Source organism: Notamacropus eugenii, chromosome 3, assembly GCF_028372415.1.
Source record: "Notamacropus eugenii isolate mMacEug1 chromosome 3, mMacEug1.pri_v2, whole genome shotgun sequence".
In the NCBI taxonomy this organism is placed as follows: Eukaryota; Metazoa; Chordata; class Mammalia; order Diprotodontia; family Macropodidae; genus Notamacropus; species Notamacropus eugenii.
The window spans coordinates 362,533,051-362,560,843 of NC_092874.1; the positions used below are offsets into that span (position 1 = coordinate 362,533,051).

Sequence of the window (27,793 nt, forward strand, 5' to 3'; positions counted from 1 at the left end):
TCAAACTTTAGGTACCCTGACTCAATCGGACTTTTATACTTAGGCTACCAGGAGACTATATGTCAGTTAGTACTTCTAGCCTTGGTTCCCTGAATCAATTAAATCTCACCAGTTTAATTGATTTTCAGGGAAAAACTAATCTAACCTACATGTCTGGAACCTTAGAAGATATTGTTCTTACTTTATACCCTGTTAACTCTTCTATGGCTTAATAGAGAGTTTACAGTGGTGAAAACATTCATCACCCTTTGCCTAGTCTGGTTACAGACTTCTCTAAGTATAATAGATAGGGTGATGAACAACAGCAATAATTGGTTGTTTCCCAGTTGACAAATTGTGAAACTTGAAACAGCAATACTATATTACACATGGTGTTCCCCCAAAAGCTACCAAAGATTCAAACTATTCAAAACCATATCTCATGAAACTCATTATCCTTTTTCTCTGCCCCCATATACTTTTACTTGTTAAAGGATAGAGGACTCAACTGATACAGAGCAAAGCACTTAATGAAATTGAATAATAAAGTAACATGAAAACATTCCTGCCACAAACCTAGAAAATTCTTTTCTCCAAATACGTGCATCATTGGTAGGAAGAGTAGCTATGTGTAGGGATCATGCTGGTAGGAGAAACTCATGCTTCCATGCTGTAGGGTGGATGATATTTTCTTGTAATGACATTGTATTGGTCCTTGGATTTGCACCCTGCTGGGCAATTGCTCTCTCTTGGACTTATATTTGATTATCAAGTTATGTCTGTGGAAGTCTTTGCTTCTTTCCCCTAGTTCTGTGTTCTCTTTCTCCTGGTCATATCATGCCTCTGGTCTTATGGGTTGCTGCTTGTTATAAACTTTTGGTGTTCATCTCATCTCATCCTTCTCAGCTCCTATCTGCTAGGCTGAGGTAGACAACTCCTTCCTAATGTGGGTGGACTGAGAACTCTTTAGTCATCTTGGTTATGACTATCACACCCAGCTAACCAAAGCTAGGCAGAAAATTTTAGGCTAACAGTAAGTCTTTTCTTTTAACACCATGTGTCTGGGGTTGAGTTGTTACCCTATGTATCAGTCAGCTGTCTGAATTAGGGTTCTAAGTTCTGAAGATCTCTGGTTTGGCAGCCAAACAAATTTGATCTAGAACAAAATCTAAGCAAAGAAGATAAAGGTCACTCTTCTCTTTCCATCTAGCCAACATTCTTCCTTCTGTTTGCTGCATGTCAGCCACAGAATCCCTTAGCTTCAATACTGTTTTGTCCACAGAAAAATCTTGCTTACCTCTTGCATACTTTCTATATTAAACCTGCCATGCTTTTCCAGTTTGGGAAACTATTTTTTATTTGTTAGAAGCTTTGAACTTTTTTATATGTGTGTTTTGTCAGAAATCCCTGTTAAAATGAAGTGAGGTTTGTTTGGGAATGTGTACCTAGAGCAGAGTTCCTGACTAAGGCTCCCATCTCTTCTGTGAATACTGAGAAATTGAGGAGTCAGAGGGTGGAGAAGCATAGCAGTGATAATTGAAATGGAAGTCTACCAGGTAAGCTCTATTGAGGACTTCTGTACCACATAATAGCCAAATATAAGATATAAAATTGGCATATAGAAAATATTATAAGATACAGAGAGATGTTATGAGGAATCCTAAAGTTTGGGGTAAATTCATCGGAAGAGCATTTCATACTTTTCAATCTCAGCAACATTCAGAGCAGAGACGATTTTTGATCAGGACAATCAGGTTCCATTTCTATGTACTGAGGCAGTTTCTGTACCCTGAAACTCAAAACCTCCATGAAGAGGTGGCAGATATAGAGGATTACTGTGGTGGTGTTGGTAGGGAAGGTGGAATTCTAGGAGGTTTTGACACATGTATGTGGCAGGGGAAAGTTTTGATTGAGAAAGCATGCTTCTAGATTTCAATCAGGAACATTGCAAGTAAAATCCCATCTTGCTTACTAGTTGTTTGACCCTGGGCATGTCATTTAACTTGTTTACTACAATTTCCTCAACTGTGAAATGGGTATGATAACATATAATAATAGAATAAAATGAGTATAATAATAGTACTGAGGGAAATGATTGTTAATACACAATGACTTGGGGAAATCAAAGGACTTTTCTTTCAAAGTCATGATTTTAAAAAGTTCAGTCTCTTGAAGGGCATTACTGATGAGACTGAACCCCACCCTGGTAGAGTAGCTTTTGTGTTCTGCTCAGGCTTGGGTGGGGCATGAAATTCTTTGAATAGATTGCCCAAGGCACAAGTGGTCTGGGTAAGATAAGTCAAGGATGATATTCCCAACCTCTTATTGAACACCTACTCTTTGAAGAGTACCAGCTGCCATGATTATCTTTGGTTTAAGAAAGAAAGGCCAAATAACCATCCTTTTATCAATAACATGTTGGCCTTATTAATAAAATGATTAAATTATCCAGAAATTATGTCTCTTGAACCTTTTTATTGTCACAGCACCTAAGTCAAAGAGTTGTTGTGAGGATCAAATGAAATAATATTTGTGTGTCTGGCATGTAGTAACTGATATATAAATATTTATTCCCTTCCCTTTTTGTCAGTCTAGTCTGTTTGATGTTCAACCATATGTAGCACCACAGCAATATTCACAGCACCTATGGCAGCTATGAATATGCCAGCATAATTCTGAATCACAAAATGTAACAGACTTTCCACATGGAAAATAGAACCAAAACATTGATTTAGACACCAGAAAACCAAATCCATCATAGTAACAAATAAATCCATCATAATAACCAAGAAGTCTATACACGGTATCAGGCCTTCCCACAAACACTCACAGTCCTGGCTGCCTGTTTCCTCTGTCCTTCCCAACTCTGACTAGTCTGACCAACTCCCTCTCAGCTCTGCTCCAGCTCTGCCTCTTCCTGTTCCACCTCCTCCTGTTCCACGTGACTTGACTCATGTAACTTAGGCCTCCATGTCACTTAAGCAGGTCACATGGGCCTATTAGTGGATGGGTAGGATCTTCCCATTAAGAAGCAAAATTACATGAACAATCAGCAAAAATGCATTATCAGTACAACATGAGATCTCATCCCTTACCTTCCTGCCTTTGTGCATAATATCACCTCTCACATCCTGTCACATCTATGTTATAGAATTCCTCCTTCCTTTAAAGCATAATTCAGACTTCCCACGGGAGGTCTTTCCTGATTAACTGTCAGTTGCTAAGTGTTCTTGAAATTACTTTCTTTCCTTTTTTTGTTTCTCTATGTGCATATTTTTTCCCTTCAGTATAATGCAAATTCCTTGGGAATAAGGGCTGTTTCATTTTTTTTCTCTGTTTCCCCAGGACCTAGAACAGAGCTTTGCACATGAAAGGTGCTTAAAAAATATTCACTGAAACGAAGAAAAGGAAATTTAAATAATTTTCTCAGAGATTATGAAAGATCTTTTACCAGTTAAATGACTAAAATTCAAGTTTTTTTCTTAATTTTCATTTTATTTAACATTTCTGAAGTTTCTGACACTGTTGATCACTACCTACCTCCTAGATACTCTGCTCTCTCTATATTTTCTTCCTTGGTGATCTTATCTAAACCCCTGTGTTCAATTATCTTTACACAAATGTTTCCAAAATACCCTAATCTCTTTCTTTCACACGACAGCCATGGGAAACACATGCCTCTTATACTTCTGGGTCTTGCTGACTGCTTTTACTACAACTTTGCAACTTATTGGGAAGGTATTAGTTAAAATCCATTCTTAACATTCTCAATTCTCAGGGCACACCCTTCATTTGATTGAAAGAAAAGGTACCTTTGACTACCCACAGATTTTAGTTTTGGTTTTCATAGTAACATTTCAGAATATAGCTTCTGATTTATCATCACTGGAGTTTTTTTTTATATCATCTGTTATCTAATAATGATTTTTCTGTCCCACAGAGAGTTTTGAATTACCTAAAAATATTTTTGAAGTATTGTCTTGAAAAATTAGAAGACTTTAATATGTTATACCTAGTTATTCTTTCAAAGATTGGGAACTTAAACATTTCTACATGTTAAATTCTATGTAACTTTATGAATTTTGACTTTGGCCAAGGAATGTTAACTTTAAAAATATTTTCCAGGCTATTTAACAGACCGTCTCTTATAACTAACCTCTTCTAGCATAGGCTACTGCTTGGCTTCCTACCCTGGTTAAACATTATTTTTTTTTTTTTAAATATACACACCTATATTTATTGACACATATACAAAACATATAATAAATACTTGTTCCCTGACCCAGTTCATACATTATGGGAAAAATCTTGGAGAACTAAGCAGTTTTTATGTAGGGCTGATTGACAAGACATTTAAAATTTCAGATTAGAAATCTGTAATTGGGTCATAAATAGATTTAGAGTTAGAAGGGACATTTGAAGCTGTCTAATTTTAGGACCCCTTATTATACAGTTAAAGAACCTGAAACAGCCCAGAAAGGTGGCCAAGATTTATTCACACAGGCAGCAGAGTGGCTGAGCCCTGATGCTCTGATCCTAGGTCTAGCAGTGTGATGAAGAAAAAGGATTCTGTATTCTCCCATATCTCATACAATTCATAACAAGAATCCTCTCCCCATTCCGATCCATTCTTTTTTTTTTTATTTTTTAAAAAATTTATTTATTTAACTTTTAACATTCATTTTCACAAAATTTTGGGTTCCAAATTTTCTCCCCATTTCTCCCCTCCCCCCCATCCCAAAACACTGAGCATTCTAATTGCCCCTATCACCAATCTGCCCTCTCTTCTATCATCCCTCTCTTCCCTTGTCCCCAATTTCTCTTTTGTCCTGTAGGGCCAGATAACTTTCTACACCCCATTACCTGTATTTCTTATTTCCTAGTAGCAAGAACAGTACTTGACAGTTGTTCCTAAAACTTTAAGTTCCAACTTCTCTTCATCCCTCTCTCCCCACTCATTCCCTTTGGAAGGCAAGCAATTCAGTATAGGCCATATCTGTGTAGTTTTGCAAGTGACTTCCATAATAGTTGTGTTGTGTAAGACTAACTATATTTCCCTAGACTAACTATATTTCCCTCCATCCTATCCTGCCCTCCATGGCTTCTATTCTCCCTTTTGATCCTGTCCCTCCCCAAGAGTGTTGACTTCTAATTGCTCCCCCCTCCCATTACCCTCCCTTCCATCATCCCCCCCACCCTGTGTATCCCCTTCTCCCCCACTTTCCTGTATTGTAAGATAGGTTGTCATACCAAAATGAGTGTTCATTTTATTCCTTCCTTTAGTGGAATGTGATGAGAGTAAGCTTCATGTTTTTGTCTGTCCTCCCCTCTTTTTCCCTCCACTAAAAAGTCTTTTGCTTGCCTCTTTTATGAGAGATAATTTGCCCCACTCCATTTCTCCCTTTCTCCTCCCAATATATTTCTCTCTCACCACTTAATTTCATTTTTTAAAGATATGATCCCATCCTATTCAATTCACTCTGTGCTCTGTCTCTGTGTGTGCGTGCGTGTGTGTGTAATCCCACCCACTACCCAGATATTGAAAAGTTTCAAGAGTTACAAATATTATCTTTCCATGTAGGGGCGGGGCTGCTATTCAGTGTGACATTAAGTTCAGGTGCTCAGGTCAGGGCAGAGCCACCACACAGGGCTTACTTCCCTGGGGAGTTTATGTGGAGACCTTCAGCAATGGATCTGAGCTCCTGCCTGCTTTGGGAGCCCCAGTCCACTGCTGCCTCCCACTGGGGCCTGAGTTATGGGGACACCCCACTCCCCTCTCGGTGAGCTGAAAAACCTGACCTTTGGCACCTATGGGTGGAGGGACCTGTGCAGCCGCTGGAGATTCCGTCCCTGAAGCCTGCTCGGATCAGCTCCTCTTGGTGCCTCGCGGCCAAGGCAGGACTGGGCTCCGCTCTGGGTCTGGGTGCGCAATGGACCTTTCCTGTCAGTTTTTCAGGTCTCTCTGGAACGGAAATCTCCTCCGCTCTGTTGTTCTGTGGCTTCTGCTGCTCCAGAATTTGTTAGGAGTTCTTCTTTACAGGTATTTTATGGGCTGTGGGTTCGGAGCTAGCATATGTGTATCTTTCTACTTTGCCATCATCTTAAATATTCTTAATATACCTCCCTAACATGACTTAATATAATACTCTTTAATATGAAAACTTTTTTGCTCACAAGGAGTCCTCATGAAAGTGGACTTTATATGAAAAGCAGTGTTAAAGTTTCAGAAGGAAATGGTCAGAATAAATAAAGAATATTAAAAATGAGATGTTCAGTAGTGTTAGGTTGTTTAATTGGCTAAAAAGTATTTTTAAAATGTCAAATGACAATCGCCCCCCAAAAAACTGAAGTATAATTGTGATAAAAGTCTATCAGTTGAAGCCTTATGATAATGAATAATCTATAATAACTAGCATTTTGTAAAGAAATGTGATTGCCAGGCCTAGAGGCCTGTGGGCTACCCGAGTCTTACCTTACCTCTATCAGAGGTCTTCAGCTGGCCAAACCGGATACTCGTATGAGAGAAGAGACCTATCAGAGTCGAACAAGGGTTGAGCTTTATTCAGGGTTCTGGTAACAAGTGCAGGGGGAATTCTTCCTTAGGAGGGAGCGAAGAATCTCCCAAGGAGGCAAAGATCTTACAATAAGAGATTGGAAATAGAAGTGTAAGTGGGGAGAGAGGGGAAGGGGAGAGAGGAGAGAGGAAATGCGGAGCCTTGTGTCCTGTCCGCGCCCCTCCTGCGCTAAGAGCGCTTTCAGGCTTTCCTGATCCTAATTAAGCTCTCCAGCCGCATAGTTTGCACCTGAATACCATGCTTTTAGATAACAATAGGTGTGCCCAGATCCGGGACAATCTCGAGGGCAGGGAGAGCTCCCTCCCATCACGTTTCTCACGGGAAGAGGCAGAAATACACGAGATAGCTCGGTTCACCTCGATTCCCAGTCGTTTCCTGGGGGGCCTCGTGAGAACTCTAAGATTTAGAAGTTCCCACCTTTACCCGCCCGAGACTGTCCACATGGAATTGAGCTTCCAACCCCAGCATCTCCCCTTCTTTGTTTTGCGCGGCGCGCACATGGCTCTAGAGCAAATAGTGGCTGGAGGCTGAGTGGGTTAGGAAGGCCTTTAGCATATGAGTACCCCACAACAAGAACTTCATTTACACAGAAATCTGCAGCTAGCACAACTGACAAAGAGAGGCATCAAATAAAACAAAGATGAAGCTAAATGGCTGAGTTACAGCAAGAGAAAGGGCAATCACTAATTCCAAAGCATATTCTAAGAGAAGCAGCTAGAGCTGGCACCTTACACATCACCACCCCCTCAGTCATGCAAATGGATCTCAACGGCCAAGCCTGAACGGCCAAGCCTGTGGTATTCAGGTGAAAAGTTGGTCATCCCCCGAAAAGTTGGTCACCCCTTCCCCCCCCCCAATGTCCTGGGTTTGTGATATCAAAGTCCTCCTTCAGCCGCTGGAAAGAGATGCCTAGATGGAGTGGTCAGCAATGTTGGGATGAGTGCTGCTTCCTCTCTGGGCAGCAGACTCAGGTGGTGCATGATCCTTCTCCGGGGTCTCCGCCTCCTGCGTCTCCGCCATCTCCGACACCGGTTTCCACCTACGGATCCTTCTAATGGGAATCCACGCGTCCCCTTTTCCTGTGGAGACACAAACATACCCTGGACCCCATATTAGTATCTTATACGGACCTTGCCATTTCCCTGAAGCCATATCCTTTATTTCCAGCCTGGGTATTACTTTCCTTGCGGAGTTGTCATGGAATAGTCACAAAATGTCTCATAGCTGGAGTAGTATGTGAGTTTTTTGAGACAGCTGTATCAAGCTCTGATTGTATTAGGCAATCTCTTAATCTCCCCCTTTTTTGTTTAGCGAGAATCGCCTTTAAGGTGAAGTAGATAAGAATGCATACTGGCTCTTTATTTTGGTATAGCTGCTGCCAGGTGCTTACAAATGCTTGATTAACATCTGTAAGGAACCTGAATTTCCCGGATTTTTTCTTTATAACAAACACAGGAGCATTCCAGGGTGACTGTGATGGCTCTATATTTCCTTTTTCTAATTGCTCCTTAACCAATAGTTGTAGTGCCTGGAGTTTTTCTGAAGTCAGGGGCCATTGCTCCACCCAAATCGGGGTGTCTGACTTCCAATTCAAGGGTGGGGACTCCAGTGCAACTGCAATGGCCCTTACTAAAAATTTGATAGCCTCATCCCCAGGCGGCTCATGATGTCTCTGCCCCAGATGTTAAAACTAAGTCCTGGAATCACCAACGGCCATACGGTCCCTTGGCGATCCTCTGCCTCCCACTTTACTGGGTGCATTGTCTCTAAGGTATTTTGGCACCCTCCTATTCCCCACACTGGTCCCTGGCTTTCTTTGAGCTTCCAGTGCCGGGGTACTGAGCGACCGCTAAGGCAGGTCCTATCCGCTCCAGTATCAAGGAGGCCAGTCATGGGAATTCCATTGAGCCAGATTGTACACTCAGGTGTATTCTGTCCTATTTCCTTTAGTAACTGGATTTGAACTGAGTGCTTTAAGGGAAGGGCAATAGCTATGGGAAGCTGATTGTCTATATGAGCTGGCTCGGCTACCACATTGGAGCATGGAAGTGCTGTGGTGCTGGTGGGATAAACTCCTGTATATATAACTACGGGTACATGAGAGGGGTTCTGTAATATCAGGGATTCCTCCTGTATGGGGTCTCTCAGGGGAATCATAGTAAACTGATGAGCTGCAAGCTGGCACTTCTCTAAGCTGTAAAGGTGTTGCATTCCTTCCTCTGGCCCCATAATCTCCTGTATTCTCCCTCCAAGGGGCCATCCCGATTCTCTGCCAAAGGGTACACTTTCGGGGCCCTCGAGGGGCCCCTCACCCCGTTTCCCGACTTCCTACATTGTTTAGCTAAGTGCCCTGGCTTTCCACATGAAAAACAAGGGTCCTGGCCCCTCCCTGTACTTATTTCTTTCCTACACTCTTTCTTAAGGTGTCCTGGTTTTCCGCAGTTAAAACATTTTTTCTCCAAAGAGATATTACTTAAGGCTGTGGCCAGGTACTTCCCTTGCACCTGTGCCAAGTAGACCTGACTTCCTACCCTGTCACATCTCTGTATCATTTCTTCAACAGATGCATTCTTTGGCAGTCCCAGCATTGCCTTTTTGCAGTCATGATTACAATTCTGCCGCAGCAATGTCTTTAACACTATCTCTGTCCCTTGATTCTCCTCTCCCATGTCTCGACCTACTGCCTCCTGCAGCCTGGCCACAAAATTAGTAAATGGCTCATTGTTTCCTTGCGTAATCCTAGTCATGGGAAACTCTCTCTCTTTCTTAGAGACTATAACCTTCCAGGCGGCAATAGCCATTCCGGCAATCAAGACATAATCGGCGGCCGAGTACTGTAATTGATTTCCTGTAGCCTCAAACTGCCCTGTTCCTGTAAATCCCTGATAAGCCTGGGGGGCCTGAGCCCCCAGCCCACTGGTAGTGCTCTTTACCCTCTGAGAAAATTCTGATACCCAAATCACATTCTGCCCAGGGGTAAGGCAGGCTCTAGCTAAGCTCTTCCAGTCGTTAGGAGTCAGAATGAACTGACCACTGAGAGTCTCAAGCATGGCTATGACAAAGGGTGAATTGGGGCCGTGCTTGGTACAAGCCTCTTTGAGAGTCGCTACTCTCTTCCACTCTATGGGTATGTGGCTCCTCCGAACCCCACTGGGGACACTGGGGTCCGCTATTTCTAGCACAGGAAATGTCCCTACGTCTTCTCCATTCTCTATGGCCTTTCGTATTCCCTTTTCCAAACTGGACTGTGGCCCTAGACTGTCTGACCAATGGAGCATGCTATAAGGAGGCGCAGAGGGAAGACACGGCGTATGCTCCCCTGCTTCGCCTTTCCCATCAGCTAGATGGAGCTCCGAATCTATTTTTTCTCTACACTCCTTAACTTTCTGCTTGCCAGGGTTCTCCCCTCCCCTCTCTCCGCTTCCACTCTCATTCCAATCCTGCCCTGGTTTCTCCGGCCCTTCCAAAAGACTCTTAATCACACCGAATATCAGGAAATCTAAATCCTCCAGCTCCCCGGGGCATTGTTGCTCATAAGCGGTCATTTGTTCTCCGATTGCTCCCCATCTTTCTCTTGATATTCCTGTCTGCTCGAGCCAAGGAGAAACTTTCTAAATCCTTTTACAAAATTCTCGGAGGTCGTTTAACTCTATAGTGACCCCCGCCTCCCTGCATTCCCTGTAAAGTATCTCAGCCCAGACCTCCTGTTCCTCTGGCTTCATTACTGGCAATTGATTCCCCATCCCTGCCCTTTTCCCATGGGTGTGGGAAGCTACTCTCACTCTTTCTCTCCTTCCGAATCTAGGATTCGGGACTCGCGTCTTTCACAGCCCCTTCCGGGTGTTCCCAGGCACCCATATCTGCGCTCCTGTCCCCTGTTCGGAGACGCCAACTGCCAGGCCTAGAGGCCTGTGGGCTACCCGAGTCTTACCTTACCTCTATCGGAGGTCTTCGGCTGGCCAAACCGGATACCCGTATGAGAGAAGAGACCTATCAGAGTCGAACAAGGGTTGAGCTTTATTCAGGGTTCTGGTAACAAGTGCAGGGGAAATTCTTCCTTAGGAGGGAGCGAAGAATCTCCCAAGGAGGCAAAGATCTTACAATAAGAGATTGGAAATAGAAGTGTAAGTGGGGAGAGAGGGGAAGGGGAGAGAGGAGAGAGGAAATGCGGAGCCTTGTGTCCTGTCCGCACCCCTCCTGCGCTAAGAGCACTTTCAGGCTTTCCTGATCCTAATTAAGCTCTCCAGCCGCATAGTTTGCACCTGAATACCATGCTTTTAGATAACAATAGGTGTGCCCAGATCCGGGACAATCTCGAGGGCGGGGAGAGCTCTCTCCCATCACGTTTCTCACGGGAAGAGGCGGAAATACACGAGATAGCTCGGTTCACCTCGATTCCCAGTCGTTTCCTGGGGGGCCTCGTGAGAACTCTAAGATTTAGAAGTTCCCACCTTTACCCGCCCGAGACTGTCCACATGGAATTGAGCTTCCAACCCCAGCATGTGATGGTTTAAAAATGTATGTACAGTACAATTAGAACTGTGAACATGGGTACTAGCAAAGCCTAATAAATGTCCATAATCTTGCCAGACATACAAATATTGCACATTCCTTTCTGAAGGTAGATTTATAAATATCCCACGATGCTTGTTGAAAGTATGGCAGTACATATAGTAGCCTCTTTCATTCTAGTTTTAGAAAACCACTGTTCTCTGGATACATGAGAATGGTTACAATATTATTGCTGCAGGTGTCCTTTTTCAAATGAAAAACTCTAACTGGTCTCCTTAGTTTTAGATTTTGTTACTGAATTTCCAATTCTGTTTCCCTATTGTCTACATTCAGGGAACATTGGAAAATGACAGTATTATTTCATAATCACTTTTTAAAAAGAATAAGCATACTCATAAAGAGCATACAGTGATAATCCAAACTTATTAAGGTAAATATCAGTGGACAAAATTACTGCTTGGCATTAATTGGTGATCATCCATGGTGGACTCTCACAATTTGGTTCCTTACGTTGTTTTCCCAAAAATAAAGATTTATCTGTATGAAATAAAGTCCATATTTGTGAGTCTTTTAAATATCATCTTGATAATTACAGCATATAAAAGGTTCCCATTTTTGGAACTCATGCTAATCTTAAGTTTTGAGGATAACTATATTTTAGAACTACATCTTAATTATTCAGACAGTGATTATACATTTTGTGAATTATCTTTCTAGGTAGTTGTTATAATGGATAGAGTGATATATTTGAAGTCAGGAAGATGAGTTGAGGAAGACGAGTTCAAATCCTGCCTCAAACACTAGCTGTGACAATGAACATGTCACCTTGTTAAGGTTATGTTGAAGGTCAAATGAGATAACACATGCAAAGCACTGTAAAAGATCAAGGTGTTCTGTAAGTGCTATTATTATCTGACTTGGCCTCCTCTTTCTCTCATGCTTCCTAACTTTGGCTACTTCGTTTATTTGCAATTCTACCCCAGGTGAGTAGATCAATTGAGAAGAGACACAATATGAATTTAAAAAGAAATTATTTTAGGCTAAAGTAAAAGTCTTATTAAAAGGTTGAAGATATTGACTTGAATTTCATGACCAAGGATTTAATTTTTTCACTATTTTTTGTTTCATTTGATTCTTAAAATAGTTTTGATCATCAGAGTAATAATTGGAATGCAACAACAGACATTTATTATATCAGTTCTTTTCTACAGCTACTCCATAGACACTCTGAAAAGATCTGGATGATAAATGAAATTTAGAATTCCTGCCCTCATGGGACTTATGTCCTACTAAATGATTATCTGTCTGTTTGTCTGTCTGTCTGTCTATCTATCTATCTATCTATCTATCTATCTATCTATCTATCTATCTATCCATCTATCCATCCATCTATCTCTACATCTACATATAGACAGATATACATATATGCATACGCAGATAAGTATAATACAAAATAATATGTGATTAGTCTTTCATCAGTGTGAAAAAAATACTTTGTGAAATATGAGGGGAGATTTTCACTGATTTGAGGAGAAATTAAGGTAGACATCAAAGAGGAGATAGCTTTTGAGTTGCACTTTGAATTATATTGTTGTTTTTCTTCAGTTGGGTCCAGCTCTTAATGAGCACATAGGCTTGTCCATGGGGTTTTCTTGACAGAGATCCTTCTCCAGTGTATCCCCATTTTACAGATGAGTAAATGAGGCAACTAGGGGTTAAGTGACTTGCCCAGGGTCACATAGTAAGTATCTGAAGCTGAATTTGAACTCAGATCTTTCTGACTCCAGGCCCAGTGCTCTATCCACTGTGCCCCCTAGCTGCCTCATTTGAATAATGTATTATACAGCAATTCAACCGGTAAAGAGGATAAGAGAAGAACTTCCAGGCATAAGGTGTAAGTAATGTCAGGGAGGCAAGACGTTAGAGAACATGTTACAGTGATAGAGATGTCCAGTTTTTCTGGAGGGTAGATATGTGAAAAGGAATGACATGAAATATAGTTGGAAAGACTGTGGGAGGCTGAGCATGAGGCAGCATGCTGTAGCAGAGAAAGAGCTGCACTCAGAGATCTGAGTCCAAATCCTACATTTGATACTAGCCATATGATCATTTTAAACCTTCTGAGCCTCAGTTTTCTAATTTGTAGAATGGGGATAAAAGTACTCAAAGCAAGTAAAATAAGAAAATGTATGCCAAGGACTTTGTAAACCTTAGAATACTATGTACATGTCAGATATTGTTATTTTTCATTAAGTATCTGGGAGCTGTTGGTCTTCAGATAGAAGAATGACATGTAGCTCTATATGAAGGGATTTTTTTTTTCTGCCAACTGTATGGATAGATTGGAATGGGAAGAAAATGGACATGAGAAAATTTGTAACCCCAGACTTAATGAAATAATGCTGGTAAGTATATATAGGGTATGTATAGGGTGGTGGCAGAATTGATATAGTTTATATGCGTATTTAAGTCAGAGAACTAAAAAGTATATTTTTGACCTAAAAAAGCTTATTTAACTTTAGAATATCAAGGGGGAAAAAAGATAAGAATTAAGGCAGAATTGTACTTCTAGTGCTGAAACTTTAAAAATCATCAATTGTGAAAACCATTTGTAGGGGTTTAAAAAATAGAAAATAGATTGTTGGAACAAACTAGACAAAAGACCATCATAAATAATTTAGTAACCCAAGTATTCCATAAGCACAGATACATAAATTGCCTAGGAAGGAAGTCCTTATTGACAAGAATGTATAGGGAAACTAGAGAACAGTCTTGCAGAATTCAAGTTTAAACCAACATTTTACTTCATATACCATAATATATTCGAGATGGATATGCACTTGGATGTTAAAAACTGCATCATAGAAATGAGAGGAGAAGTAGGTCATTTAATTGCCACAGCCGTGGGGGTGGGGTGGGGATGGGTGGGAGTGTGAATCTATAACCAAATAAGAGATAGAGAAAACAAAAAATAAAATAAGTAATTTTAGTTACATGGAATTGGAAGAAATTTTTCTTGAACAAAATTAACACAGGTAAGCAGTTGACTAGGGAAAAAATCTTTACATCAAATATTTTTAATAAGGTCTGATATATGTAGATAGCTAAGAAAGCATATAAGGCCAAAGGCATTCCCCAATAGATTAGTGATCAAAAGATCTGAATAGTTCTCAAAAGTATTGCAAACTATTAACAACCACGTAAAAAGAACGCTCTAAATCACTACTAATAAAAGAAATGCAAATTGAACCAATTCTGAGGTTTCACTTCACGTTCAGCAAATTGTCAAAAGTGACAAAAGATGAGAATTATTATTGTTAGAAGGGTTGTGAAAATATGATCACATTAATATATTTTTGGTAGAGCTGTAAGTTGGTCTAATTATTTTGGAAAGACATTTGGAATTATACAAAGGGATTGACTAAAATGTCCATATCCCATATTTTTGAATGTCATAAAATTATTTTTATTCATCAAAACCTCACAGATTTAAATGGAATTATTATCTCCTCAGTTCCCTTCAACAATGCCAATTACTACTAAACCCATGAGACTGTTATTCTGTTCTCTAGAACATGCAACCCGAGGAGTGCACCAGTTTCCCAGAGGCCTTCCTTTTTTTCTCCACTTTGCAGAGGTACCAGCTAAACAATCTAGCCTTCCAGCTGTCATCTCCCACTTTTCCTCAATGTCATTCTTTACTCTTGTACTTTTGAACACCTAGTGGAAGTACACAGACACACATCCACATGCACACTTATACATATATGTACACATACCCAAATGGGTCATGTGCACATTTATGCCTGCAAACACATACGTGCTACACATGCATATGCTGCACATGTATACTGTGTATAAGTGTATGTCTTGAGTAAATTTAATAAAGGTAGATTGAGGTATAGCTTTTGAGTAAGATCAGTTTAGTAACAGTGATGCACATAACTGTTAACAAAATGGGTCAGACTGGCAACCTCAACAAAGTCAGAACCCCAGGAGAAAGAGGAATTTATTGACACACAGCAAAGAAGATCATAGGCATGGAGTAAAGGTTGTAGGGTTGGGGCAGGAATATTATGGTTGGCTATATTAAGAAGGATGGGCTGGCATTCAAGTGGGGCTAATCATGTCTCTCTCTAATAAGTAATGTTAGTTGTTTTATGGGACCCATCTTGTCTTCTTGGAAGAGATAAAAACTCCCCAGATTAGACAAAGAAAGGCAAGAATGGAGAACTTATCTTTTAAGGATGGTAACAGGTTAACTTGTGGGGCTAAACCAACAGATGTCCAAGAAGTTTGATTGATATGGCACCGAATAAGTCAATTAATGTAAGTAGTAGTATTGCAATTTTTATTACGTTGGCTTATCCCACCCATGAGAAATTGAAATTTCTCCAATACTTAGATGTCTGTATGTGTTTATATGGTTCCTTTGTGTGTACTTTTGCAGATAGACTCCAAGGTATTTTATATTGTGCAGTTATTTTAAATGGAGCTTCTCTTCCCTGGTGTGTTTCATTGGTAATATATAGAAATATTAATGATTTGTGTGAATTTCTTTTATATATTGCCACTTTGCCAAAGTTACTACTTGTTTTGAGTAGTTTTTTAGTTGACTCTCTAGGGTTCTCCTAGTAAACACATCATCTGCCTGTGATTATTCTTCCTTCAATTTCTTTTCCTTGTCTTATTGTTATAGCTAGTATTTCTAGTACAATATTGAAAAGTAATGATGAAAGTGGACGTCCTTGCGGTACCCTGAGTCTTATTGGTAGCTATACTAATTACAGAAAATGCTTGCTCTTGGTTTTAGGTAGATACACTTATCATTTTAAGGAAAACTTCATTTATTCCTATTTTCTTTTAGTATTATTAATAGAAAAGTATCTTATATCTTGTGAAAGGCTTTTTTATACCTATTAAAATAATCTTATTGGTTTTGTTATTAGTAACATCAATTGTATTTATACTTTTCCTAATTTTAAACGAACCCTACATTCCTTGTATAAATTTAAGGGGGTAATAGCATGTGATCTTTATGATATGTTGCTGTAGTCTTTTTGCTAATATTTTATTTAAAATTTTTGCACCATATTTATTAGCGAAATTGCTCTATAGTTTTCTTTGTCTGTTTTGACCATATTTGTGTTAGATAATTTTTTTTGTAGGATTCCTTTTTTAACCTACTCTTCAAACAATTTATGTAGCATTGGAATTAATTATTCTGTAAATGTTTGGTAGAATTCACTTGTAAACCTATTTGGTACTTGGATTTTTTTCTTCAATTTCATTTTTCTAAGGTAGAGTTATTTAAGTTTTCTATTTCTATTTCTGTATAATTTGAACTTTTTAAAATAAATATTCATCCATTTGATGAGGGCTAGAGGTGGGAGGTGGTCACAGGAACTCCAAGACTGGAATTCCCTGCATGGGCCATCTGGAGAAGAATTCGTGGACTTGAGCATTGTTGAGGTCAAGGTAAAGATTTATTACTCTTTTCAGTGGGCAAGCGTTCTTGCGGAACCTGCAACCTTAGAGGGGTACAGGTAAAATTTATATAGTATATTTTATAGTAAAACATGTGCCAAATATGCTAGCTAGATGATTCAGGGCAGGATTAGGGAGTGGTTAAGGAGTGGCTAGTTCTTAAACGAACATGCACTTTTGGTATCTACTATGCAGATATTTTACCCAGACTGTATCAGGAAATAGCCCTGGGGAGGGCTGCCTGGAAGTGTGGTTTTAGGTCTGAAACAACTTTACTAAGTCAACTAGTGGTCAGGACTGACTAAGGAATACCAGGCTGCTCTCATCAGTGTCTTGTTAGACAAGGTAAATGTAAGGGGATATACATATGTCTAAGTCTAGGATATATGTGATTGGTCAGTGAGTAGTAAATGTCGTTATGACCTAGTACACAGCAGGTTCAGACTAATAAATTCTATAGGTATAGCTGGCTGCTGTAATAGGAAGGAAGATAATGGTTGTTGCTTGGACAGGCTGTGTCCTTGGACTGGGGAGAAACTCCCTGGGATAGTTAGTGCTTTGAGGTCAGGGGAAAGATGTGATTTTTTAAAGAGAAAAGTGATTTTAGAATTGGGGTCCAAGCACATGCCCCCAAGCATCCCATCACATTCAGTTAAAACTGAACATTTTATTGGCATATATTGGACATTTATTAGACAATAGCACCTAATATTTAATTTCCTCTGCATTGGTTGTGAATTTTAAATTAAAATGTAAAATTTTTATAATGGTAATTTGATTTTCTTTTAAAAATCAGATTAGCTAATGGCATATTTATTTTATTGTTTTTCTTTAAAAAACACCTTATAGAGTAAAAAAAAAAATCAGTTTTTTAGCTTTCAGTTTTAATTATCTGCTTTTGATTTTCAGGACTTATCTTTTAGTATTTAATTGATGATTTTTCATTTGGTTATGTTCTCATTTTTATTTACATATGCATATTTATTGATTTGTTTGCTCTTTCTTTTATTGATGAAAAAGTTTAAAGACAAAAAATTTCCCCTCACTACTTCTTTGTCTACATTCCACAAGTTTTGGTATGTTCTCTCATTATGTCATTACCTTTAATGAAATTATTTTTTCTATAACTTGTTCCTTGACCAACTCATTCCTTAGGATTAAATTATTTAGTTTCCAATTAACTTTTAATCTTTTCTTCAAAGGTACTTTCTTGAATGTAATTTTTATTGAATTATGGTTGGAAAAGATGCATTTAATATTTTAGCTTTTCTGAGTATTTTGAGGTTTTTACGTCTTACTACATGTTCAGTTTCTGTGAATGTGCGAGAGATATCTGAGAAAAAAGGAATATTCTTTTACTATTCCCATTCAGTATTTTCCAGATGTCTTTCATATCTAACTTTTCTAAAATTCTATTCAGGGCCTAACTTTTTTGTGGTTTACTTTTTGGTTCTATTTATCTAGGTCTTAAAGGTGAAAATCAAAATCTGCCAGCATTATCATTTTAATATTTCTTCATTTCATGTCTTTATGAATGTAGCTGCTATGCCATTTGGTACATGTATGTTTAGTTTTGATACTAGCTCATTGTCTATGGTACCTTTTAGTAAAATGCAGTTTCCTTGATTATCTCTTTTAATTAGTTTTTTTGCTTTTGCTTTGTCTGAGATAATAATTGCTACGTTTGCCTTTTTTAAAACCTCAGCCGAAGTATAATAGATTCTGCTTGAGTTCTTCATATTGACTCTATCCTTTTGTGCATGAGTTTCTTGTAAACAACATATTGTTGGATTCTGTTTTCTAATTCATTATGCTATTCTCTTTTGTTTTATGGGCAACTCCATTACATTGAAATTCACAGTTATAATTGTTAACTGTGCGTTTATTTTGGTTCATCTGATTCTCTTACACTTACTCTTCTTTATTCCCCCTGCCCACTCTTTAAGAATCTGTTTTGCTGTTGACTAATGTCTCCCTTAACCTATCCTATTTTTTCCTTTTCTGTTACTGAAACTTAAATACACAATAAGAAGAGAGAAAGAAACATCAACTTAAATACTGAAACTTAAATACAAAATAGGAAAAGACGAAAAGCATGTCATGTGCACAGCAAACTGCAAGAGAGGATTCAAAGTGTATAGCAATAAGTTTCCATTTCAAGAAAGCCTGTATAATAAATATTGTGTGTTGTGTGGAGAGCTGTCCATCTTATCTTTGCTTTCTTTTTTCTTTTTATCTTTGATTTCTTTTTTTCTTTGCTGTGCACTTTTGACTTTGTTCTTTTCCTCCCTTCCCCCCATTTTTATATCCCACTTTTCCTTCCTCTTTCCTTGTAAGTTGTATTTCTATAACTAGTTATGTGTGTACATATGTTCTTCCCTCCTTTAATAGTTTAGATGAGTTCAAGTATTATTTGTTTCCCCCCATTCCCTCCACCTTATTTTATAAACCCACTTGGATGTATCTTTTTTGTGTAAGATAATTTTCCCCAGTCTTCCTTTCCTTTCCTTTCTCTCCTAGTGCATTCTTCTTCCCTATTCATTCCACTCTTATTTTGAGATCATTTAAACACAACAAAATCACAAATGTATATACTTCTGACTATATTTAAGTTGTTTTGTCTGTGTGACCCTGGGCAAATCATTATACCTTTGTTTTTGCCTCAGTTTCCCCAACTGTGAAATAGGGAGAAGATAGTGCCTACTTCACAGGGTTGTTGTGAGGCTCAAATGAGGTAGTATTTGTAAAAAGTGGTTAGCACAGAGCCTGGCAACAGAGCCTATGGAAATGCTTATTTCCTGCCTTCCCTTTTAAATTGAGATTATTCAGTCCAATGTAGGTGATGAAGAAACAAAATAAACAACACTTTTAAAAATGTGACAAATTAATAGTTAGGAAAACAGGTATTTTATTGCCTAATTGGTGGAATTGTAAATTGACCCAGGTTTTTGGGCGAGTAAATATAACTGGAAAAGTTATAAGAAAGATTATACATTTTGACCAATTTGATCCTGTTTATCCCCTTCCATGTAATTTAAGAGGAAAACGAAAGCTCTGTTTGTATAAGAATATTCATAGCTCATTTGGTTTAACACCTAAAACCTGGAAATAGCTTCTATCCAGTGGTTAGGCAGTGGTTGAACAAATTACACTATTTCGATGATTTCATTGATGTTGGTTCTCCCCATGTCCTATTGTATATCTATCACCGGAGAGGGTGGAATATTTTCTCATTCACTTTTTTGGGGGGAAGTATTTATATATATATATTTAAATTGTATCTCAGCAAATGGAACATTTTTGATTTGTATGTACATATATGAACAATGTGAATAATATAAATAATGTGAAATATATAAATAATATCGATGAACAAAGTAAATAAATAATATAATATTTTTATGTAGGGAAAACCCATCAGAAGGTAGCATCCAGCAGATAAATTATTATTATTGGCCATCCATGCCCTGTGCAATCTTGATAATTGACCCTCTCTGCTCATGACATCAGAGATGAGGAAACCCCTCAGACGACTGGAGTGAGATCCTGCCCAGTGGCAAAGGCCTTGAGAGTAACCTCTCTCATAACCTTTGTGTACTCTCTGTTTTTGCCCTGACACTCAAGGGCCATGGCTTTTTCTACTTATATTCTTGTTTCACAGATGAGTATCCCTGAATAATCTACCTGTTGCTGCCTTTTCCAGATTCCAGCTGTATCCCTTTCCCTTCTTCCATTTCCTTCTCCATAGCTGTGAACATTCATATACCCGTCCTCCTTTGTGAGTTAAAATGGGACAAATACGGTGACCCTATTACTTTGCATTACTGACCCATCTAATCCTATTATGAAGTCTTCAGTCCTAGCAACAGACCACCCCTGTATATTTTTATTAAGTTTATAGTAAATAATTAAAACTAATTTTAACTCAGTACATGATAGAATTATTAAAAAAAAAACAGGGCAGTATTGTAAATTGATTAAAATAGTCATATCTAAAGCTTTACATTATAAACAAGTGTCTTTTGAGCCATAAATTCCTAGATCCTAACTCTAGTTATTGGGCAGCTAGGTGGTACAGAGGACAGTGTGCTGGGCCTGCTGTCAAGAAGACTCTTCTTCCTGAGTTCAAATGTAGCCTAAGATACTTACTAGCTGTGTGACCCTGGACAAATCAATTAGCCCAGTTTGCCTTAGTATCCTCATGTGTAAAATGAGGTGGAGAAGAAAATGGCAAACTACTATAGTATCTTTGCCAAGTAAACCCCAAATGGGATCACTAAGAGTTGGACATGACTGAACAACAACTCCCTTAACTTCAGTGTTAGCATGAAAAAAAGCCTTAATTAAATAACTTTAAATCATTTTTATTTGGTGGTGTACATTTTTGGAATTTCTTCCTGGAATATAGCTCATCTTTTAAGTTTCATTGAAAACTTTTCTGATTCTGTAAATCATTTTTTCTGCCCCAAGTTTTGTTCATAAATATTATATAAACCACAACTTAATTAGACAAGGATCTACAGATTACCAATTTATTTCCCTCTGTATATTTAAATAAACCAAAGAAAAAAAATTCTTTCATTATTTTCTACTCTCCTCTCACTTATAAAAAGCTAATTTTTCTTTATATCTTTTGTTTTGTCACCTTAATTTGAGCCTGTTATCTCTCCCCTTCCTCAACCCCAGAAAGCCATTTCATATAGTTTTTTTTTAAAAGAATAAAGGAAGAAGAGAACAATCAACAAAATTGATCAATAGCTTAAAAAAAAACTCCTGAAAATCTATATTCTGCATCTGTGAGTCTCCTACCTCTGCATAGTAATGGGAGGTTAGAGGGAGCTGCTGTAATGTTAATTATGTTAATGTAATGTTAAAAATCTTTCCAGCCCATTAATGGCCCTGCCCATTAAGGGAAGCTTGATTAGGGGAGATACCTCATTTCTAATGAGGCACTGGTTCACCGGGTTGTGTGCCCTCTGGCTCTGAAAAGTGTATGTTTACTCTAAGTAAGGTGAGGTTTTGCTTTGGAGCTTACTCATTGGAAGTGTTCCTTCTCCCTATGCCACTCTAGGTAGCCATTAACACCTTAAGTTGGTTTTTTTCTCTCTAGAACTACATATGTATGTATGTAATGGTCAGACAGTTGGATCTGTCTGTTGTTCTGTGATGTATGTATTGCTTATGATCTGACAATTAGAAGCCCTGTCTGTTGGTCTTTATTTCTCTGCTTATATTTTCTCTGTTTTGAATGTAATTAAAAGATTGTTGACCCCTTAACAGTTGCTTTCCTTTTAGAAAATCCATTCTAAGAACCTGTACATTAGGCCCTCCTGTGTATGCCAGGGTGATTGCTGCTACAATTGCTCATTCAATATCTCTTCTTTGGGGTCAAGCTTGTTCTTTGTAAGTTTTTGACTTTGATTTTCATTTATTTTGTGGTAGTTCTTTCCATTTACATTGTTATAGGCATTATGTACCTTTTTTTTCTGGGTTCTGCTCACTTTACTTTGTATTAGTTCATCTAAGTTTTTCCAGGCTTCCACTCTCAATTCTGATGAAGAACCAGAAAACATAGACTTATAGGTAACATATCATAAGTTTTTGCTTTTGAGTTTCATTCTAATAGAAGAGAAATCTATGTGAAATAAGAACTTGACTTGTAAAATTTTATTTTTTGATCAATTGTCTTATAATTTAGGCCAGTGTCATTCCTTTGGATTAGTTCCAGTGTATCTCACCATGTGATTTATCTCATATCTCATTATACTATGATAAAGCATATTTCATCATATGGCTTATCATACTATAGACTCCAGGGGCTTCCTGTTGCCTCCAGGGTCAAATATAAAATCCTCTGTTTGTCTTTGAAAGCCTTTCATAACCTGATCTATTCCTGCCTTTCCAGTTTTCTTACACCTTACCTCCCCTCTGCATTTATTCTGTCATCCATTGACACTGACTTTTTGGTTGCTTGCACACAGCATTCTGTTTCTTGAGGCCAAGTATTTCAGTAGTTGTCCTCTAGGCCTGAAATTCTCCCTTCTCCTAGTTACCTCCTGAAGTTTCAGCTAAAGAAGTCACACTTTCTATAAGAAACATTTCAACATTCTCTTTAATTTTAGTGCCTTCCTTTTGAGATGAACAAAATATATACTGTTTGTATATCGTTATTTGCATGTTGTCTCACTCATTAGACTGTGAGCTCCTTGAGAACCAGGACCGTCTTTTTTGTCTTTCTTTGTATTTCTAATACTTAGCACATGCTTAATGAATGCTTATTAACTTGAATCTGTAACTAAAACATGACTCTTATGTTTCTGATGAGTATGTTCTAGTAGTACATATTGAATACACAGATTTTAAAACATCATTTAGATCCCTCTAATATTTTTAATAAGAAACCTATCCCAAATGAAATGAAATGAACCAATGTTTGAAGGAAAAATAATAATTAAACACTAGTAAGGATTTCATAGATAGAAACAAGCAGGAAAAGACTTATAGAAATGAATCATCTCTGTCAACTGTATGTGCATAATCAGACCATTAACTAATCAAAGCTAAGATCAGAATGTATAATGAAGAATAGCAATGAGAAGATATAACTAAGAAGACAACTCTGAATCATTTAAATATTCTCTTGAATATAAAAATAAAAAAGTAAATGATATTTAAATTGAGTATAATTTCATACTAAAAGTTTATTCAGCATAGATTAATTGCTAAAAGGAAAGAAGGAAGGAAATAACCATTCATTAAGTGCCTGCCATGTGTCAGACATTGTGCTAAGCACTTTCCATGTATTATCTCATCCTCACAACAATCTTGGAAGGTTGGTGCTATTATCATTTCCATTTTATAGTTGAGGAAACTGAGGCAAATAGAGGTTAAACAACTTGCTCAGGGGTTGTATAGCTGGTAAATGTCTGAGGTCACATTTGAACTCAGGCCTTCCTGACTCCAGGCCCAGTGCTCTATTCACTGTATTACCTAACTTTCTAGAATCAAAGATAACACTGAGATTGTGAACCTAGGTGACTAGGACAATGGTTGATACCCTTGGTGATCACTGGAAAGTGAGGAAGAGGGATGATTTAGGGGGAAAGATAATCATCACAGTGATAGGGGAGATCCAGTCTAGAGTCCAGGTTGAGGATAAATTCCCAGTGGATGACCTGGTCCTCCGGGTCCTCCTGTTTGTAGGTGATGTTTTACTGACTGTATCAAGCCCAAAGATATAATAGAGCATCCTGGAAGAGATTTGTAGTCCAACTAAAAAATTCACATAGGAAAAATCAAATGGTTGAAGAATGTCCATTTCCTAGGTTTTAACATACATCTAAAAAGACAACCAATAGAGCTTGTCCTTCAGTATGTATATCTGGGACAAACTTTTGAAAAGCTAGAGGAGAAAAGAGGACTGGCTTTCTTTTAGAAAATTCTAAGGCACTTTTCCTCACCCCAAGCTTCTCATAACAATAAAGGCACACCTTACTACAGTCATTTTCCTGGTGTTGCTGTATAGTAGCCAGAGCTGGAACACTGCTTCTGAAGAAATGGTAGGAGCATCACACAAGATGACAGTGGAAAGTAAAGTGGTGGATTTGAGCAGGATGTAATGTGTAACCCCTGAGGAACTTCAGAGAATAGCAGGAGGAAAAGATGTCATCAGAGAATTATAGGAGAGAAAGAGAGATGGGCTAGTCAGAAAGTATAATTGAAGGATGACCAGTGAATGGCCAGAGTGTTCCAATGGTACCTTTATGATGTTGGGAAAAAATGAGGAAGGCCTCCAGCATGTTGGGTAGACCCCATTGGCAATAAGAGGACATATGGAAGAGTAGCACAAATTAGTTAATGAGTCTACTATATGCTTGTTCACTCTTTATGTTGCTTGTTTTTAATTGAGTACATAAATTTTATATTAATATGAAATAAAAATAAAAATTTTTTTTCCATATTAGTAGTGTTAATTATATTTTATTTCACTAGCCCTGCTTCTAACCTGTTTGTCATGACCATCAGTGAAGGGAATAACTCTTGTGGAGAATAAGCCCATCATCCTTACCACCACTACCACCATCATCAACTGCTGACCAGCTGACATGATGGACAGGTAGGCTAAAGAGGATCAGAAATAAAAGTTTCTCATAGACCACTGGTCCTTCTTTTCCAGTATAACCTCTCAAACCCTATGGAGAAGGGGTCAGACACCCCTATCAGTTGCCACTGATAAGGCAAACAAACCAGCCTATCTGAAGTAGCTAGGCACCATGAGAAAGGTACAGGAAGTAGTATGTGCCAGACAAGTCAATCCCCATGGCCACTACTTTGATCACTGTCTCTCCCCAGACTTTGATGGATATCCTGAGCCCAAGACCCAGGAATATCAGAGTACTCCACTCCTGCCTTACTAGACTGCTTCTAGGTCCTGCTTCTTGACCAGGGAATAAAACTTTGTGAAGATGTAATGCTACAACTTCTGTAGGTACTATAGTCCCTACCTCCTTAGCAGCTAATCTGCTGGAAAATAAAATTCTTGCCATCAAAATCCTTGGCACTACAAAATGACTCAGCATCATAAATGAATATGATTTTATCACTAGAAGTAACACTGAAGATGGTGCATTACCATCTGCTTTGCTGATGCTCTGTAAGGAGTGCAGCTGATACCACCAATATGTTTTGTCTTCTCCATTAAAATGTGAGCTTCTTGAGCTTTTCTATTTGTATTCCCATTGCTTAGAGCAGTATTTTGCAGTACAAATCCCTTAATAAAAGCCTTTTTCATTCTTCTTATTTAAATTAAAATGTAAGGTATTTTATATGAGAGAGTAATACAATTAAGGATATTCAATTCTATTAGCTTTTGGCTTTAGCAAGGATAAGCTGAGAAAAACAATTAACAAATCATTTGGTTGTAGTATTTTTCTTTTGTCTTTCCACTATAAAATCCCCTTTAACACCTAGGTGCCAGGCCTAGAGACCTGAGGGCTACCCGAGTCTTACCTTACCTGTCCCAGGTCTTTGGTTGGCCAAACCGGATAAACGTATGAGAGAAGAGACTTTCCGGAGTCGAACAAGGGTTAGGCTTTATTCAGGGTCTTGGTTACACATGCAGGGGGAGCTCTTCCTTAGGAGGGAGAGAGAAATCTCCCAAGGAGGCAAAGATCTTACGGTAAGAGATTGGAAGTAGAAGTGTAAGTGGGGAGAGAGGGAGAGGGGAGAGCGAAGAGAGGAAAAATGGAGCCTTCTGTCCTGTCAGGGCCCCTCCACGCTAAGAGCGCCTTCAGGCTTTCCTGACCCTAATTAAGCTCTCCGGCTGTGTAGTTTGCACCTGAATACCGTGCCTGTTAGATAACAATAGGTGTGCCCAGATCCGGGACAGTCTCGAGGGTGGGGATGCTCCTCCCATCACGTTTCTCACGGGAAGAGGCGGAAATACACGAGATAGCTCGGTCTCACTCCTCGATTCCCTGGTGTTTCATGGGGGGCCTCATGAGAACTCTAAGATTTAGAAGTTCCCACCTTTACCCGCCCGAGACTGTCCACATGGAATTGAGCTTCCATCCCCAACATCTCCCCTTTTTTGTTTTGCACAGAGCGCACATGGCTCTAGAGCAAATAGCGGCTGGAGGCTGAGTGGGTTAGGAAGGCCTTTAGCATATGAGTACCCCACAACAAGAACTTCATTTACACAGAAATCTGCAGCTAGCACAACTGACAAAGAGAGGCATCCAACAAAACAAAGATGAAACTAAATGGCTGAATTACAACAAGGGGAAGGGCAATCACTAATTCCAAAGCATATTCTAAGAGAAGTAGCTCAGTGCTGGCGCCTTACACATCACCACCCCCTCAGTCATGCAAATGGATCTCAACGGCCAAGCCTGAATGGCCAAGCCTGTGGTATTCAGGCCAAGCCTGTGGTATTCAGGCGAAAAGTTGGTCACCTCCCCCCATGTGTCCTGGGTTTGCGATGCCAAAGTCCTCCTTCAGCCACTGAAAGGAGATGCCTAGATGGAGTGGGCAGCAATGTCAGTGGTTGGGGTGAGTGCTGCTTCCTCTCTGGGCAGCAAGGTTAAAGCTGTCAGCAGCAGACTCAGGTGGTGCATGGTCCTTCTCCGGGGTCTCCGGGCTTGTCGCCTCCTGCGTCTCCGTCGTCTCCGACACCGGTTTCCACCTACGGATCCTTCTAATGGGAATCCACGCGTCCCCTTTTCCTGTGGAGACACAAACATACCCTGGACCCCATATTAGTATCTTATACGGACCTTGCCATTTCCCTGAGGCCATATCCTTTACCATGGCCCATGTGTCCTTATTTCCAGCCTGGGTATTACTTTCCTTGCGGGGTTGTCGTGGAATAGTCACAAAATGTCTCATAGCTGGAGTAGTATGTGAGTTTTTTGAGACATTTGTATCAAGCTCTGATTGTATTAGGCAATCTCTTAATCTCCCCCTTTTTTGTTTAGCGAGGATCGCCTTTAAGGTGAAGTTGATAAGAATGCATACTGGCTGTTTACTTAGGTATTGCTGCTGCCTGGTGCTCACAAATGCTTGATTAACATCTGTAAGGAACCTGAATTTCCCGGATTTTTTCTTTATAACAAACACAGGAGCATTCCAGGGTGACTGTGATGGCTCTATATTTCCTTTTTCTAATTGCTCCTTAACCAGTATTTGTAGTGCCTGGAGTTTTTCTGGAGTCAGGGGCCATTGCTCCACCCAAATCGGGGTGTCTGACTTCCAATTCAAGGGTGGGGACTCCAGTGCAACTGCAATGGCCCTTACTAAAAATTTGATAGCCTCATCCCCAGGCGGCTCATGATGTCTCTGCCCCAGATGTTAAAACTAAGTCCTGGAATCACCAACGGCCATACGGTCCCTTGGCGATCCTCTGCCTCCCACTTTACTGGGTGCATTGTCTCTAAGGTATTTTGGCACCCTCCTATTCCCCACACTGGTCCCTGGCTTTCTTTGAGCTTCCAGTGCCGGGGTACTGAGCGACCGCTAAGGCAGGTCCTATCCGCTCCAGTATCAAGGAGGCCAGTCATGGGAATTCCATTGAGCCAGATTGTACACTCAGGTGTATTCTGTCCTATTTCCTTTAGTAACTGGATTTGAACTGAGTGCTTTAAGGGAAGGGCAATAGCTATGGGAAGCTGATTGTCTATATGAGCTGGCTCAGCTACCACGTTGGAGCATGGAAGTGCTGTGGTGCCAGTGGGATAAACTCC

The 27,793-nt window shown here is 39.3% G+C and overlaps 1 protein-coding gene across 12 annotated transcripts in view; it reads left to right on the forward strand.

The window, feature by feature from the left end:
* LOC140496935 (uncharacterized) overlaps window positions 1–27,793 on the forward strand; it is a 325,087-nt gene that overhangs the window by 1,857 nt on the left and 295,437 nt on the right. For 10 of the 12 annotated variants that reach the window (XR_011964454.1, XM_072597359.1, XM_072597349.1 and 7 more), the window contains exon 2: window positions 24,546–24,669. The exons of the other annotated variants lie outside the window; for them this stretch is intronic. The gene's annotated coding sequence lies outside the window, so the exon portion shown is untranslated. The remainder of the gene's footprint in view (window positions 1–24,545; window positions 24,670–27,793) is intronic. 12 annotated transcript variants of the gene reach the window in all.